We start from the raw sequence: 17,840 nt of genomic DNA, 5'->3' as shown, positions 1-17,840 counted from the left end.
TTTTCTATCATATGAAGTATGTCATTTAAGACATAAGGCAGCCAACATTTAGAGCTACTTTTGAGGATTTCATTACAAAATGTTACTCTTCCCTCCCCCCTCACATTATGAGCTGAGCAGCTTTCAGTACTTGAGTCACATGTATCTAAATGAGGTAAATGTTGAGTTTAAAGCAATTAAGGAGGAGGAGGAGGGATTATTTTTCTTTTGTAATTGGAGAGGATATGTTAATTATTTTTATTTGAAAAGTCAAATCATGCAATTGAAAGCAAAATAAATAAGCATTTCAGTCTCATTTCTCTCAAATGGCCACTGGATGCCTTGAAAGCAAAAAACAACATGAACATCATATTTAATAATTTTCTAAATAACCAGCAACAAATATGTTCCAAACCTGCAAATAAAACATGAATGCACTTTGTCAGCTAGACACTGAAACTTGAGATGAGTGGCCAGAAAGGTAGAAAGTTACTTAATGGTACAACATAGTACGATATAAGCCTGAGAAAACACCAAAGAGCCTAAGAAGCCCCTTCAAACACTGCTTCACCAGAAAAAATTAAGAGCTGCTATGACCCAACCAAATACCTGCCCCCAAAATTAAGAAGGGTTGACAGGCCCTTCCAGGCCATCCTCCAGCCTGAAGACAGAATGGAGGATGAGACACATCATTCCACAGAGACACAAGTTACCTGTCTGTCAAGTGGTTGCAGGAGAGGCCTCAGCTTTCTCCTGAAAGCCATCATAATGCCACAGTCACCACTGCCATCACCTCTTTACTTTCATCTAGCCTGACTCACTTTTTCTGTGAGTTTATCCTTAGTGAAAACAAAGAACAGCTGGTCATCATCTTCTTACACTAATAATCCATCATCTAATTAAGACCGTTTTATGCACCAATAGCAGACTTTTCTCAATGAATTATCTCCAGGCCGCTAGCATCTCCTCTCTGACGTAATTTTTTTTTTTCTTTTTTAGGTCTTCAGTCATTCTATGGCTCTCCTTTAAACAGCCTTCATGTTTCCCTTCAGGATGTGATGACCAGGCCTGGATACTGTATTCCAACTGTGTTCTGATAGTGCTGACTAGAATAAGGTTATGCCTAACAGATCTGGCAGAGACACAGACAGGAACCAAGACTAGAGATGGAAAGTTCCAACAGGCTTCCGGTCTTTGGTTCTAGTTGGTTCCCAAGGTCCCAAGTCACGCCTGTCTCCTAATAATAAGTTCCCTGATTTTGCTTAAGTTGTCACCACTGTTTTTTTTTTTTTTGATACTTGCAAACTTCTCACAAATATATCTGTGTTTAACAGCTGCTCCCAGACATGGCTGCTATAAGACTGACAAGGCTCAGGTCCAGAGCCAGGCAGAAAGAAGGCCTTAAAAGCAAAATGCCAAAGCATTGGCCATTTGACTATGTCCAAAGACCATGTCCTAGAAGTCCCCTCTTCCACCATTGACCCATCAGCACTTAAGCTTCATGAATTCTGTAGATTTTGTACTCCTAGCTAGCTCTACCTAGATGATTGGTGCATTATTATCTTAGATAATAACACTCAACACCCCCAACAGCACAGCTCTAGCCACTCCTCAGTCTTTGCTAAAATCATGATCATCTGTTCCAAAGCCATTATTTTATAGGTATAGAAATGGAGGCTGAGAAAAATATAAAGTGACAACATCAAATGTATAACCCTAAAATAAGCTATTCACTGGACTCCTGCCAATCAATCCACAACTTACCCTGGGGTCGCTGAATTTTTCAGCAATACCTACATTATGAAGCAATTTGCTATGCCAATATTTGCCAGTGTGACCTTCCCCAAAGTGTTTTGTGGTTCTCTATTTCCCCATTTGCTTCTCAGAGTATTTTGTTTCTCTGAACACCAGCACCCTTGGACACCTAGCCCAATGGCCAGTGGTTTTGACGTTGGTTCACCTAAAAAAAAAAAAAAAAAAAAGAGAGAGAGAGAGCGAGAGCTACTCATACAGGAAGAATATCTTCCAGGAAACCTACCTCAAAAAGATTGTCCACTAGAAACATGAGGCAGCTTTTCATTTCCCCTTTATCAAAAATCGTAAAATTGACTCTTCTTCTTATTCAGAATTTATGAGTCCTAGTAAAACTCCTGCTTTCCTAGTTGAAAACCCAAGTCAGAATTTTAAAATATCTTATTTCCACACTATATAAAGGTTATATGCACGGTTATGTCCCTTTCTTACTGTCTTTTTTTTCTCAAGTTCACATCTCAGCATTCCCATGTTGAATTCTTCTGCTTTTATCTTTAATTACTTCCCCGGGTTACTGTTTACTATCCAGCCCTAATCTCTGCTATTCTGACTACCCTTGCCTTTTCCAAATTCCCATTTTAGGGTCCCTTAAGAACTTAATCAGGTTTTTTAAAAATGTAGTGCCCCATCAATCATGAACCCTTCTCCTAAGCATTCACCTTATATTTTAATATTTGGTCATATCAGAGGAAAGCTAACTTGACTTTCTTGGGAAACTTTGTTGTACATATTTTGTATCCTGTTCTATTTCTAGCCTCCCCTCTGTAGGTCTACACACTTTTGCTGGAACATTACACCTAATCCATTATCCAGAAAATGGAAATATAATACTAAGTGGTTTACTGCAGCCCCCATTTTTTTCATAATGACATAAAAAATTATGACACTTAAAAGCCAATGATCCCTGCGGTCATTTATCCTCAAGTAAGAATAAGTTTATTCTTGTGGAGCAAAATCTGTATCAGATATAGTTCTCACATTGTAAGATATTTACCCTTAATGGATAACATCAGGGCAGCCTGCAAGCACCCAGCATCCATTCTGTACCCTGATGGTGCAGAGCCCATTATCAGAAGGCAGGTAGGCTCTTACCATTCAGATGGAAGGGCCAGCCTTTCAGAAATTCACTGAAGCCTCAATGTCAAATGTGGTTTCACAGAGAGATAATGATTCCTTTCAAACAATGGGAAAATAACTGAGGAAAGTCATTATGTCACTGTTAAAAAATGTTCTCAATGATCCTGCCCTAGCTGTTACCTAATCTGAGTTTTATTTCTAAAGGCTCCTGAGTGAGAAGACTTAAGCACTGCACATACCCAGCTCATGAAGTAATTGCTTTCTATGTAAATCAAATATCGGTAGCAGAATGTGAACAATGCTGGGGTGATGGGGTCAGGTTACTGGGGGACGATGTAGCAGCTAAAGAAGTTTTAAAACTACACCCACTTTGACAGAGCTCTTAGTCTCTAACACCAACTGGAGAACAGGCAAGGATCTGGCAGATGAGGGCTGTTTACAGAACACCAGCTGCTGGCCTGAGGTGATTTCTCCAGAGCCATCTGCTTTTAAAGAGGCCCTCACCTGGGCTTCCTGGGGGAGCCACAGGCTATGAGAGATACCCATCCATGCTGACAGCCACATCTCCAGACAGCCTCCTTTGGGAGTAACCAGTTGTCCAGGTATTAGATTCAGTCTCTCAGCCTGGGGCAACTGTGCAACTAACCTTTTCTGATGACCTTCTTTCAAGCCTTCTGCTCCCACTCGGCTCCTGTGAGTTAGCAGCTCTCCTAAATTCCTGATAAAAGAAGTACTGCAGACATATTTCCTGCCACTAGAAATCAGCCCTTGACATCTTCCCAATAAAATATTATGCAGCCATTTGAAATGATGACGCGATTAGATTTACTGGTCAAAAAAGGTTCACACTAGATCGTTAAATTTAAAATGCAGGTTATAAGACAGCAATTTGACAGTATTTTTTAAATCAATGTTTAAGTGAATGTATTTATAAAAAGGCACTAAAAGGTCTGGAAGAGCTTACATCAAAATATTAACAGAGGCCATCTCTGGAGATTACAGGTTATTTTTTCTTTATGTTTACCTTTATTTTCTAATTATTTAATGTATGTGTACTCTATGTATAATTTTTAAACTAGTAAGTTAAGAGAAAGAAATTCAGCCTCTAAATACGTGGACCAAATTTTCACTCCTCCCTTCTTTATGTTACTTGTTTCTGAGACAGCAGTTATAGAACAGGGGCACTATAGTTTCCCAACTCTCAGGGAAACCTCCATTGGCCACAAGAGTCCCTTGAGTGCTCTGTGCCCTGCAAGAGAAGAGAAGAGCCTTATAGAGAAAACTACAACCTTGGTGAACCACCGATTAAACACAGCAGAACCACAGGAGGCTTGCAGGGGGAAATCTAAGTAACACGGCTTTAAAGATTTCTTTAAAGGTGGTAAAAGTCTTTTTAAATAAAATATATTGATTTTAAAACTATTACTATGACCTTTTCTTGATGATCAAAAGCAGATTGAATTTTATTCTTAATCACTGTGCATTTTTTTTGTATTTTTACCACCTCTATCTAATATAAAACATCTGTAGCCTTTGGACTGGACTCCAATTCTCCCCACTACTCTCTGTGTATCTGGTTCACCCCCTCAACTATGATGCTGCCCTTCACTATATTCCTGCAGTTAATCAACCAAGATTTTGTAAGGATCTTCTCTCTCTGTGCTTCCTATCATCTGTACTACTTGTTTGATTTCAATAATATACAGTTTTATGTGGTTACTTAAAATTTAATGTGTTTATAATTTCACCTCCTAAGATTTAAGCTCATTATCAAGAGATGCTGCAAGTTGTTCCCAAAATACATTCTTTCTTTCCTCCAGATAAATAGAACTACTGATTTTACTTGGGGCACATGGCCAGCCATAATGAAGTTCACATTTCTTAACCTTGCTGCAGCTAGATGTGACAATGTAACTAAGTTGTGGCCAATGAGACGTAAGTAAAAGAGCTGTGTGCAACCTCTAGGAAGTGCTGTGAAAAACAGGAAGCATGCTCTTCTTTTCTTCTTTTCCTTGGAAATGTTGACATGATGGCTGGAGCCCACACAGTCAGCTGAGACTCTGAAGTAAAAAATTATATGCCAAGAAATCCAGGGCAATAAGACAGGAGGAAACTGGGCCCTGGTGGTATTAGGAACCTTCCTTGGCAGTCAGGACTGCTTTTTTCGAGATTTATTTCAGGTGAAAAACAAACTTACATCCAGTTTAAGCCATTGTAATTTAGGGGTTTCTGTCACCCACAGCTGAACTCACCATAACTGGTAAAAACAGTGCATGACCATATTTTCATTCATTCTGAAATGATTTCCTGAATATTCACTGTGTGCCAAGCACTGTCCTGGCTCTGGAAATGCAGCACTGAACAAAGCAGAGCCTCTCCCCTTGTAAAACTTTGTTCTAGTGCAGTATCCACACAGCTCCTAACACAGTGCTACACAGTAGCACTGAACAGGTAGGTGCTGAAATATTGGATGAATGAGTCCACAATGAGCCCTACTGTTTATCCTTTAGTATTAAACTGATTTTGTTTATAAATCTGAAATTCGGCCGGGTGCGGTGGTTCACACCTATAATCCCAGCACTTTGGGAGATCGAGGCAGGAGGAGCACAAGGTCAGGAATTTGAGACCAGCCTAGCCACATAACGAAACCCCATCTCTATTAAAAATACAAAAATCGGCCGGGCGCAGTGGCTCATGCCTGTCATCCCAGCACTTTGGGAGGCCAAGGTGGGAGGATCACAAGGTTAGGAGTTCGAGACCAGCCTGGCCAATATGGTGAAACACCGTGTCTACTAAAAATACAAAAAAATTAGCCAGGCGTAGTGGCACATTCCTGGAATCCCAGCTACTCGGGAGGCTGAGTGAGGCAGGAGAATTGCTTGAACCCAGGAGGTGGAGGTTGCAGTGAGCCGAGGTCACGCCACTGCACTCCAGCCTGGGCAACAGAGTGAGACTCCATCTCAAAAAAAAAAACAAATAAATAAAATAAATAAATAAATAAATAAATAAAAATACAAAAATTAGCCAGGCATAGTGGCATGCACCTGTAGTCCCTGTAGTACTCGGGAAGCTGAGGCAGGAGAATCGCTTGATCCTAGGAGGTGCAGGTTGTGGTGAGCCAAGATCGCACCACTGCACTCCAGCCTGGGCAAGAGAGTGAGACTCCATCTCAAAAAAAAAAAAAAAAAAAAAAAAATCTGAAAATCTTTGTATGACTAATGCTCAAAAAAAGAATCACAACTGTTTTTTAAAAGAAAGAAAATTATTTAACCAAACTTCCATTACCATACTCTCTGCCCCCCAAAAATAAACACATTAACAAAGTTCTATTGATACCTTTTAAAATATAATGAAAAATGATGACAGCCCAAAATAATGAATTGTAGTGTTACACAAACCCCCATTTTTCTGTTTCTTTTTTCTTTTTTTTTTTTTTAAGGCAGGGTCCCACTCTGTCACTTAGGTTGAAGTACAGTGACGTGATCATGGCTCACTGCAGCCTTGACCTCCTGGGCCCAAGCAATCCTCCCACCTCAGCCTCCTCGGTTGCCAGGACCACAGGTTTGCACCACCACACCTGGCTAATTATTTATTTATTTATTTATTTATTTATTTATTTATTTATGTCTCTCTATGTTGCCCAGAATGGTGAATTGAACTCCTGGACTCAAGCAATCCTCCCACCTTTGCCTCCCAAAGTGCTAGGATTACACACGTTAGCTACCATGTCCAGCCCTCTATTTCCTTATCCATAATAGGAACATGTATAGGACTGTTGTGAGAATTAAATGAGATAATGTCTCAGAAAAGGTTAATAAATATTAGCTACATTCATTCCTCAATAAATATTAACAGTCTTAAAAATAATCACATTCTGTAGTTCCATTTCTGGGATTCTATTCTAAGAAAATAATCCTTAATATGGGGGGGGAATCTTATCCAAAAAAGTTCATCCCAGTGTTATTTATAGGCAGAAACTAGAGATTTAGTGACCTTTTCCTTCCATCCAATGGTGAGCTAAGGCCTAGCACTCTGGCTCAAGCACAGATCTATAAACCCAGGACTAGCCAGGAAGAGGCAGACAGGATTGGAAAGAAGCAGAGAAGAAAGGAGATTTTAAGTCCAAATTCCTGGCAAGGCAGACTTACAAGAAGAAAAAGTTCAAGATGTCAAGTACATCGGGGTAGGGCCAAGCAAGAGAGCCAAAACAAAGCTTGACCCCTGAGATCAGGCCCCCCAAGGGAATGTTCCAGAATGTGGATCCTGGAGCTATGCCCTGAGAATGGGTGGGGAGGAGAAGGAAGAAGCCTCCGCGGAGCATCTCAGTCCCAGTCAGTGGGTGGGCCAGTAGACACTGGGTCCTAAATAGAAACAAGAAAAATTTCCATCGAGAGGGGAATGGATAAATAATTGAATACTGCAATAAAATAGGATGTAACAACTACAAAATACTGATTAGAAACACTATAGTAATCTAAGAAAATCCTTGACTAATGCAAGCATATATGTTTATGTATATGTAGTACATGTGACATATATAAGGAATTATATGTGTGTATGTATAAGTAAGTGTACATATATGCTTACATATATGTACATACATATGGACATATGGTATGTACTTATGTGTAAGCATATATGTATAAATATATAAATCTCATATATATATGTGAGATAGTAACTATGGCATATGTATAGAAAAAAATACTTAGAGGAACCATAGCAAAATGCTAATGATTGTTTGATTAGGAAAGTAAATGGTGATTTGCCTTTTCTGTATATTTGTTACATTTTATGTAATGTATAGGTTTAGATTACTTCTACATTTAAAAACTTAAGTAGGGAGGCAAAAGGAAAATTAGGTACATTTATCTGAATCGAATAGTACCGCTTTTCCAGAAATTTGTTTCTTGAGAGTGAAATTTGTGTGTCTTAGGCAATGAGCCATATTTTTAGCCTCCTAAATCCTTTCCTCTAAATGTCAATTGATGAGTTACTGGAAAAAGAATCTTTCTCTTTTTAACTAGTTGTGGCTCTTTTGGAAGAATTGTAACTCTTGGCTAACATGGGATATTACTTGGAGGACAAAACTCAAAACTCATTTATGGGATCCACTCTAATGGCCAGCAAGTACCTAGGCCCCTTCCAAAGGTCCTAACTTGCTCCCAAGGTGAACCCTATTCACATGTTGCATGAGGTATGAGGTATTCGAAAGAAAGTAAAATGCTACAAATACAAATATTATTACCTCCCTCTCATATATTTTTTCATTTCTATTAGAAACTTACTGACAGAATGTCTCCTTTCAGTCCCTGGATTCACCAGAACCCAGGCAGTTCATTTGTGATTTTGGTAACTCTACAGCCATGATCAGAATCAATCTATGTGACAGATTGACCCTGGGATTATCAATACCAACTTTTAGGCCTGCCAAAGACCTCCCATGAAATAAATCCCCAAATCAAATCCAGTGAATATTTAAAATAACATCCTTAGTTATCAAAGCTTGATATTTAATTTTTGGATGAATTTTTTTAATTTAGAATTTTAAATTTGTTTCTAAAAGCTCCTCTAAACAATTGGGAAAAATGTGATCATAGACTGGATATTAGTAAAGACAAAATGCATTTAAATAGCAGATATTCTTAACTTTAAAAAGCAAGTGGCAAAATTCGGGCACGGTGGCTCACACCTGTAATCCCAGCACTTTGGGAGGCCGAGGTGGGTGGATCATTTGGGGTCAGGCATTCAAGACCAGCCTGGCCAACATGGTGAAACCCCATCTCCACTAAAAATACAAAAATTAGCTGGATGTGTTGGCGTACACCTGTAGTCCCAGCTACTCGGGAGGCAGAGGCAGGAGAATCGCTTGAACCCCGGGAGGTGGAGGTTGCAGTAAGCCAAGATCGCACCACTGTACTCCAGCCTGGGGGACAGAGCAAGACTCTGTCTCAAAAAAAAAAAAAAAAAAAAAAAAAAAAGCAAGTGGCAAAATAGCTAGTGAAGTGTGACCTTATTCTCAGAAAAAATACATATATGCATAATTGGAAAGAGATATGGGAGAACAGACAGTAAAGAGGTGGCAGGAATCATCCCTGGAAAATAAAAAGGAGTTTATATTCTTGCTTACATTTTATATATATATATATATATATGGCTTATTTATGTTATTTTTACTTTCTGCAATACACATATACTGCGTTTGTAATAACAACAGGTTATTTTCAATCGAAAAATAAAAGTTCCCCTTAGTCTTAAAAATTTAGATTTTGCATTTCCTGGTTCTGTCTAGGTACCATGTTCAAATTCAAATGCCAGAACCTACTACAATGCCAAAAATGTGGGAACAACCTCTTCTTAAGTAAGGAATATAAATTTTAAAAGAAAATCTCATGGGAAAAAGTTGCTCTTGCAAGACTCCCTGCCCAAGTTCAAAGGCATAATACATTTTGCATAAGATTTTGATAAATAAATATATTTTAGGGCTGTATACAAAACCAAATTCATACTCTGATCATTTTGATTTTGCCCACCGTTAATCAATGTCTCCCAAAGAAACTCTGAAACTTTATATCCTAGTATCTATTTATAGTATTCCCTTTAAAATATAACAGCAAGATAAACTAGTGATAAGAAATACTTCCTACTTTGGTAACCCTGAAATATTCATCTGTTATAGTTAAATATAAAAGTAAATTATTCATTGACCACTTCAGCTGTAATGATTCCAAAGCAGCTGTTGTTTACCTGGGCAACAGTCTTCAAATTAAAATAATTCTCTGAATCAAATTTGGGTTCCACGCTGTTAGTCCTTATGTTTAACAGATAGGTTGTAATAGCTCCAAAATAACCACTGTGGGCCAAGAAGTAAAAAACCCTTTTCAAAAGCATAATTATATATTGTATTTATATTATAGTCAGAGATATTATGGTAAGGTAAATAACTAAAAGTGACAGTTCCGAAACCCAACAAAATGACTCGCAAGGAAACAAAAGGCACTTTTACACTACCTTTCAGGCAATATGCATATGTATAGAGAATGTTATTTCCTTAGCCACAAAGAAAGAATTGTATAGGAATAAATGATTACGTAGTTCTCCTCTACCCTCCAAATTAAAGGTTTGCACCTAGAAAAAAGTAAAATAAAACTTAATGTTCCAATCTTTGTCATTGATAAAGGATTTCCTTGCTTTTAATGACTTGCTTGCTATTACATCATATTTTAAAACCAGAATACAGAAAGCCTATATATGTTTTTCAGAGTAGGGTATGGAATCTGGGTGAAGCACATGGCTGGCTCTCCTGCAGGACTCTGCTGGGTCTTTGAATTGTATCCATATGAAAAATAAATGGGTCAGTAGAGTTCTGGTTCTGCCAGGGCAGTATGAGCCCAAAATATCCTATCCATCCTGCTGATTACAACTAAAGACGTGGACAAAAACATGGGAGGAAAAACTACCTGAGGACTGTAAAAGTAAACAAAAGCAGGTGTATTCGGGGGGATTGGTGAGTTTTTCCCATTTTTTTTTTTCTGACGCAGCTTTATCCTGAGGGCAGGCCCCAGTGGCCTATTCATAGCTAAAATTCGAATAGAAACATGTCTTTCTGGCCAGAAGAACTGGGAAACGTTAACCAGATGGGGCAGGTGAGTGAGAGAAATTCCAAAGGGGAAAGAACTAGAGAAAGTGGTCCCCTAATTCTGTGTATGAACCCTAGGCTCAGTCTATCATCTGAGTCAAGAATGCACAGAACAGACACAAACCAGTATAGCAAAGACCTTCAAAATTTAACTGAGATATAAACCACCTGCATAAGTCTCAGACTAACCCCTGAACTATGCATATGCAGGACAGACCCAAAGCAGCACAGCACAGACATATAATTTATTATAAAATTTAAAGCAGTGCCCACAGAAGATCATCAGAACTTAGTCACAGCCTAACCGCACTGATTGACTGCTAAAGCAAAAACATCAACATTCTTCTAAGGATTATAAAAGGACTTAGAAACTATGCACTATAACACTGACAATGTTCAGGATGCAATCCAAAATTACTTGACAACCAAAGAAACAGGAAAATGTAACCAATTCTTTTTTTTTTTTTGAGACGGAGTCTCGCTCTGTCACACAGGCTGGAGTGCAGTGGCACGATCTCGGCTCACTGCAAGCCCCGCCTCCCAGGTTCACACCATTCTCCTGCCTCAGCCTCCTGAGTAGCTGGGACTACAGGTGCCTGCCACCACGCCCGGCTAATTTTGTTTTTGTATTTTTAGTAGAGACGGGGTTTCATCATGTTAGCCAGGCTGGTCTCCATCTCCTGACCTCGTGATCCACCTGCCTTGGCCTCCCAAAGTGCTGGGATTACAGGCGTGAGCCACCACACCCAGCCAAATGTGACCAATTCTTAAGGTAGAAACAATCAACACATGCCAACCCCAAAATAACCTCAATGTTGAAACTATCAAAGACTTTAAAGGAGCTATTATAACTACGTTCCATGAGATAAAGGAAAATACATTTGAAATGAATAAAAAGGCAAAAATTCTTGGTACAGAAATAGAAACTATAAAAAAAAAGAAACCGTTTGGAAACTTTAGAACTAGAAAATATAATATCTGAAATTAAAAAAAAACTCATTGGAGGCACTCAATAGCAGAATGGAGATAACAAAGGAAAGATTAAATGAAGGTGAAGATAGATCAACAGAAATTATTCAAATTAAAAGACCAGGCACGGTGGCTTACACCTGTAATCCTAGCACTTTGGGAGGCCAAGGCTGGCAGATCACTTGAGCTCAGGAGTTCAAGACCAGCCTGGGGAACATGGAGAAACCTTGTCTCTACAAAGAAATGCAAAAATTAGCTAGGTGTGGTGCCACATGCCTGTACCAGCTACTTGGGAGGCTGAGGTGGGAGGATCACTTGAGCCCAGGAGGTTGAGGCTGCAGTGAACCATGATCACGTCACTGCACTCAGCCTGAGTGGGACACTGTCTAAAAAAAAAAAAAAAAAAAAAAAAAAAAGATGATCAAGACCTCCACATTAAAAACTACAAAACATTGCTGAAGAAAACTGAAGACCAGCCAGGCATGTTGGCTCATACCTGTAAAGCCAGCACTTTGGGAGGCCAAATCAGGAGGATCACTTGAGCCCAGGGGTTCAAGACCAGCCTGAGCAACATAGTCCAACCTCATCTCTACTAAAAATAAAAAATAGTAGCCAGGCGTGGTGGCATGCCTGTAGTCCCACCTACTTGGAAGGCTGAGGCAGGAGGATCACTTGAGCCCAGGAGATCTAGAAAAAGAACCAAATAAATGGAAAGGTATCACATACTTAAAATGAAAGACTCATTGTTAAGGTAGCCCTATTTTTTTTTTTTTTTTTTTTTTTTGAGACAAGGTCTCACTCTGTCACCCAGGCTGGAATGCAGTGGCACAATCACAGTTCACTGCAACCTTGGACTCCTGGGATCAAGTGATCCTCCCACCTCAGCCTCCAGAGTAGCTGGGACTGCAGGTGCACACCACCACATCCAGCTAATTTTTCTTTGTCTTTATAGTAGAGTCGAGGTCTTACTATGTTGCCCAGGCTGGCAATATCCTCATAGTAATGCATACTCTATGGGATACCAATAAAAATTTTAGCAGGCCTTTATTTTTTGTAGAAATGGACAACCTAATTCTAAAATGTATACGATAATGCAAAGGATCTGGAGTAATCAGAGGAATTAAAAAAAGGAGGAGTAGGAGGAAAAGAAGGAGAAAGAGAAAGGCAAAATTAGAGGACTTACCCTAACTGATTCCAAGACTCACTACTATAAAGCTACAGAAATCAAGACAATTTGGTATTGGTGATATATAAACCAAATATCACAGAACTTCTGAAAGAAAGCATAGCAGAAAATCTTTGCTAACTTGGATTAGGCAAAGGTTTCCTAGATAGGACACCAAAATAATAAACCACGTAAAAAGAAATAGAAAATTGGACTTGATCAAAATTAAAAACTTTTGTTCTTCATGAGGCACCATTAAGAAAGTAAAATGCAAGCCACAGACTGGGAGAAAATATTTGCAACATATATGCAAGGACTTTTTCCAGAGAACTTATAAAGGACTCTTATAGCTCAATAATAAGAAACCAAACAATCCAATTTTTAAAATGGACCAAATATTAAACAGATGCTTCAGCAAAGAAGATATACAGATGGCCAATAAGCCTGTGAAAAGATGCTCATCATTAGGCATCAGGGAATGCAAGTGAAAGCCACAATTATATACCACTAATCATCCATTAGATTAGCTAAAAGTAAAAAGAATGAGCATGCCAAGTGCTGACAGGGATATAGAGCAACTGAAACTCTCACAAACTGCTAGTAGAAATATGAAATGATAGAACCAGTTTGGAAGGTATTTTGTAGTTTCTCAAAAAGTTAAACACACACCTATGATAACACCCAAGCATTCCACTCCAAAGTATTTACGCAAGAGAAACAAAGATGCCCGACCACACAAAGACCTTGCATGAATGTTCATCACAGCTTTATTGGTAACAATCCCAAACTGGAAATAACCCAAACATCCAACAAGAAGTAAATGGATAAACAAATTGTTGTATATCCATAGAAAAGAACATAACTCAGCGATTAAAAGGAATGAACCACTGATACATGAAACAACACGAATAGATCTAAAATATTATGCTGAATGACAATTCAGGAAAAAAGTATACACTGTTTATTCCAATTTATATAGAATTCTAGAAAAGACAAAGTAATCTATAATGACAGAAAGCACATCAGTGGTTGCCTAGGGAATGGAGTAAAAGAAGAGATGGATTACAAAGTTCTCAAGGCAACTATTGAGAATGATGGAAATGCTTGCTATATTGATTGTGATAGTTACATAGGTGTGTACATGTGTGAAAACTGATCGAATTGTACACTTCCAATATGTGCATTTTATTGTACTTCAATTTTACATCAATAAAGTTGTACCAAAAAAGTGGAGGGAGGCCAGGCGTGGTGGCTTGTGCCTGTAATCCCAGCACTTTGGGAGGCCAAGGCAGGCGATCACGAGGTCAAGAGATGGAGACCATCCTGGCCAACATGGTGAAACCCTGTCTCTACTAAAAATACAAAAATTAGCTGGGCGTGGCGGCGGGTGCCTGTAGTCCCAGCTACTTGGGAGGCTGAGGCAGGAGAATCACTTGAATCCGGGAGGCAGAGGTTGCAGTGAGCCGAGATCACGACACTGCACTCCAGCCTGGGCGACAGAGTGAGACTCTGTCAAAAAAAAAAGAAAAAGAAAGAGAGAGAGAGAAAGAAAGAAAGAGAAATGAAGGGAGGGAGGGAGGGAGGAAGGAGAGAGGGAAGGAAGGAAGGAAGGAAGGAAGGAAGGAAGGAAGGAAGGAAGGAAGGAAGGAAGGAAGACAGAGAGAGACAGAAAGAAAGAAAGAAAGAGTGAGTGAGTGGAGGGAGGAGAACCCAATTTATTGACAAAAGCAATGGGTGGCTCTATGGTTTCTGTTTGCAGCCATACCGTGGACTAGAAAACCTGATACTTTCACCGCTAAACATTTAGAAATGATTAATAAACTATTACAAACACCTCTTAAGTGTATACTTTGGGCTCCCCTTGAAGAGTTGGGAGAGAGGCTGCTGGTCCCTTAAGCAAGGAGACTTGGTTTTGATAGTCACTCAGGGACAAAAACTTGGCCCTTACAGGGTAGGATTCAGGAATGAGACTGCCCTATATTCCTGAGATCACTGAAGGGCTACACCCTTAGTGAAAGACTGGACTAGAAAACAAATTCACTCGCTGGTCCAGGATGAAAATAAGGAAGCTAGGCTGAGCATGGTGGCTCACGCCTGTAATCCCAGCACTTTGGAAGGCCGAGGTGGGTGATCACTTGAGACCAGGAGTTCGAGTCCAGCCTGAGCAACATAGCAAAACCCTGTCCCCACTAAAAAGACAAAAAATTAGTCGAGCATGGTGGCATGTGCCTGTAGTCCCAGCTACTGGGGAGGCTGAGGTGGGAGGATCGCTTGAACTCAGGAGGCGAAGGTTGCAGTGAGCCGAGATCTCGCCACTGCAACTCCAGGCTGGGCAACAGAGTGAGACTCTGTCTCAAAAAAATAAAAAAGAAAAGAAGGAAGCTTATGGGCCTCGTTTGCCTCTGAGAACATGTAACCACAACCTATCCCTCATATGCACTTAGGATTTGAATTTATACAACCTCTGTAGTCAGGGAAACCCACCACAGATAAATTAACTTAAAAAGTGGTCCAGCTTGGAAATATCCCTGAGGCACCTGGCAGAAAAAACACAAAATTTCTCTGTATGGCAAAATCTTTAACCAAGCCTCACCAGATTCCTTCAATAATACCTCACTAAAAGCAAGCTCACAATACAAAATAACCAAATATATAAGAAAACCAGAAAGGCAATAATGTGTGTATAACAAATGTATAACATTTGGGTAGCACTTTGTTGCTAAATATTAGAATGTTTCTAAGCAGGGCAATTTCAAGTAACCTACAAAATCTGCTATCTTTTCCTCAGTGAGGAAACATTTGGAACCCCATTAAAAAGAATTGGGAATGATATTCTGCCATACAGGTCCAAGAAATGGAGGATGCAAGTTATAAAATAATAAACATAGCTTGAAACTTCATTTTGAAGAAAAACTACAGAGGTTATGTATTTGTATGTACATATAACAGAGTATAGAAATGTATACACTAAATTTACCAAAAAGTAGGATTTGGGGAGGATTGAGGGGGAAGAGTTCTTAAAATTGACATATTGTTCAGATACAGTTTTTTCTTTTGACAATGAGCATTTGTAATTTTTTTTAAATAAAGGAAAATATTTTTAGGAGCTCTTTTGCTTGTAACAACAACAGCAACTATTTTGTCATTGAAAATAATGGACAAAACCCAGTTTTCTGAGTGCAGTACAACTGCGAGCTACAGGAAAGTCAAGCAATGGACTAGGAGAAGGACAAACCCAAGATTCTTTGAAAATCCTGTTTTTCACACTTCTCTTAATTTGGCATCCTGTCACCTACAATGTAATTACTCAGGTGGTTCTTAGAAAGTGTCCCCTTCCGAGAATAATGCTTATTGAGAACAACTTGGAAATGATTCAAGAATTGACTGCAGGTCACAATTGCCTTACGCAATAAACTTTATAGCTATGCCCCAAAGAGATCAGATCACAGCATTAGAAAAGATGGTGAGATCATCCCCTCACTTGTGGTTGGCTTAGATCAAGTCAAGTAATCAAAGAAATTCTGAATACTAAAAGACTAGTAACTCTACATTTTGAAGAATTGAGTTGAGATGCCTTAAAACAAACAAACAAACAAACAAAAGATGTCTTGCTAAAAGATGTGACCAAAAGCCTTGCTAGAGGTAAGAAATATATAAAGTATAGAAAAAAAGGAATATTTCCAAGACAAAATGTAAAAAATGAATAGTAAGGGATTTTTGTTGCATTAAAACTTAGCATCTGAAATTCAGCATTTGAAGAGTTAATTTTAATTGGATATATTTCATAATAAGTATCTGAATTATGAGAGAGACTGAGCTGATTCTATAATTTCCTTTTAACAAAATTTATCCTCCCATTGGCCAAATTTGGGACATGCTGAACATCAAAAAGAACAGAGACTGTAAAATGATTGTAAAACATCAGATAAATAAAACTCCATGTGTCCGTAATGATATTCAAAGAGAAAAAGAAAAAATAAGGAAGGCTCTTTTTTAAGAATGTCAACTAATAAAAGTAGAAGGAAGGATATTTAGAAAACTATCACTTTGCATCCCCAAAGCAATCACTGATTCAAGCAAAGATCAGCCATGGCCAGGCACGGTGGCTCACGCCTGTAATCCTAGCACTTTGGGAGGCCAAGACAGGCGGATCACCTGAGGTCAGGAGTTCAAGACCAGCCTGGCCAACATGGTGAAACCCCGTCTCTACTAAAATACAAAAATTAGCTGGGCATGATGGCGGGTGCCTGTAATCCCAGCTACTCAGGAGGCTGAGGCAGCAGAATCGCGTGAACCCGGAAGACGGTGGTTGCAGTGAGCCGAGATCGCGCCACTACAACTCCAGCCTGGGTGGCTGAGCGAGACTCTGTCTCAAAAAAAAAAAAAAAAAAAAAATCAGCCATGTAAGCTAAAGCCATTAAGTGGAATTTGTTGAGGGATAGGATAGCCACAGTACCAAAGAATCCATCCCCAAATATTATTTGCATAAGAAGACTTACTTTTATCATGAAGAAATCTATGTTCACCAACTTAATCAAGGTATCACTCAAATAGTGGGACAGCCTGCTGCTGTTTCTTGATGTGAAAGAGTAAGAGTATACAACATCATTAGTGAAATATTCTTGCCAAGAATGTTTAACCTGAATTCAATCAAGTCTCACCCAGTTTACAGGAAATAAAGGGCCTGGATTCTAAGACAACATAAGGAAACAACCAAATCCAACATGTTGGCCTTTCTACAAGAAAACTGTCCTTACTCTTTAAAAACCCAATTATCTGGCCAGGCATGGTGGCTCACGCCTGTAATCCCAGCACTTTGGGAGATGGAGGCAGGTGGATCACTTGAGGCCAGGGGTTCAAGACCAGCCTGACAAACTCATCTCTACTAAAAATACAAACTGGCTGGTCACACTGGCACAGGCCTGTATTCCCAGCTACTCGTGAGGCTGAGGGGGAAGGATCGCTTGAACCTGTGAGGCGGTCGTTGCAGTGAGCCAATATCATGCCACTGCACTCCAGCCTGAGGGAGAGAGCCAGACTCCATCTCAAAAATAAATAGGTCGGGCGCGGTATCTCACGCCTATAATCCCAGCACTTTGGGAGGCTGAAGGGGATGGATCACAAGGTCAGGAGTTCAAGACCAGCCTGACCAACATGGTGAAACCCTGTCTCTACTAAAAATACAAAAAAATTAGCCAG

The sequence above is a fragment of the Pan troglodytes genome, chromosome 15 (genome assembly GCF_028858775.2).
Source record: "Pan troglodytes isolate AG18354 chromosome 15, NHGRI_mPanTro3-v2.0_pri, whole genome shotgun sequence".
NCBI classification, from domain to species: domain Eukaryota; kingdom Metazoa; phylum Chordata; class Mammalia; order Primates; family Hominidae; genus Pan; species Pan troglodytes.
The sequence above is the reverse complement of the archived record's forward strand: the minus strand, read 5'-3'. Positions refer to the sequence as shown.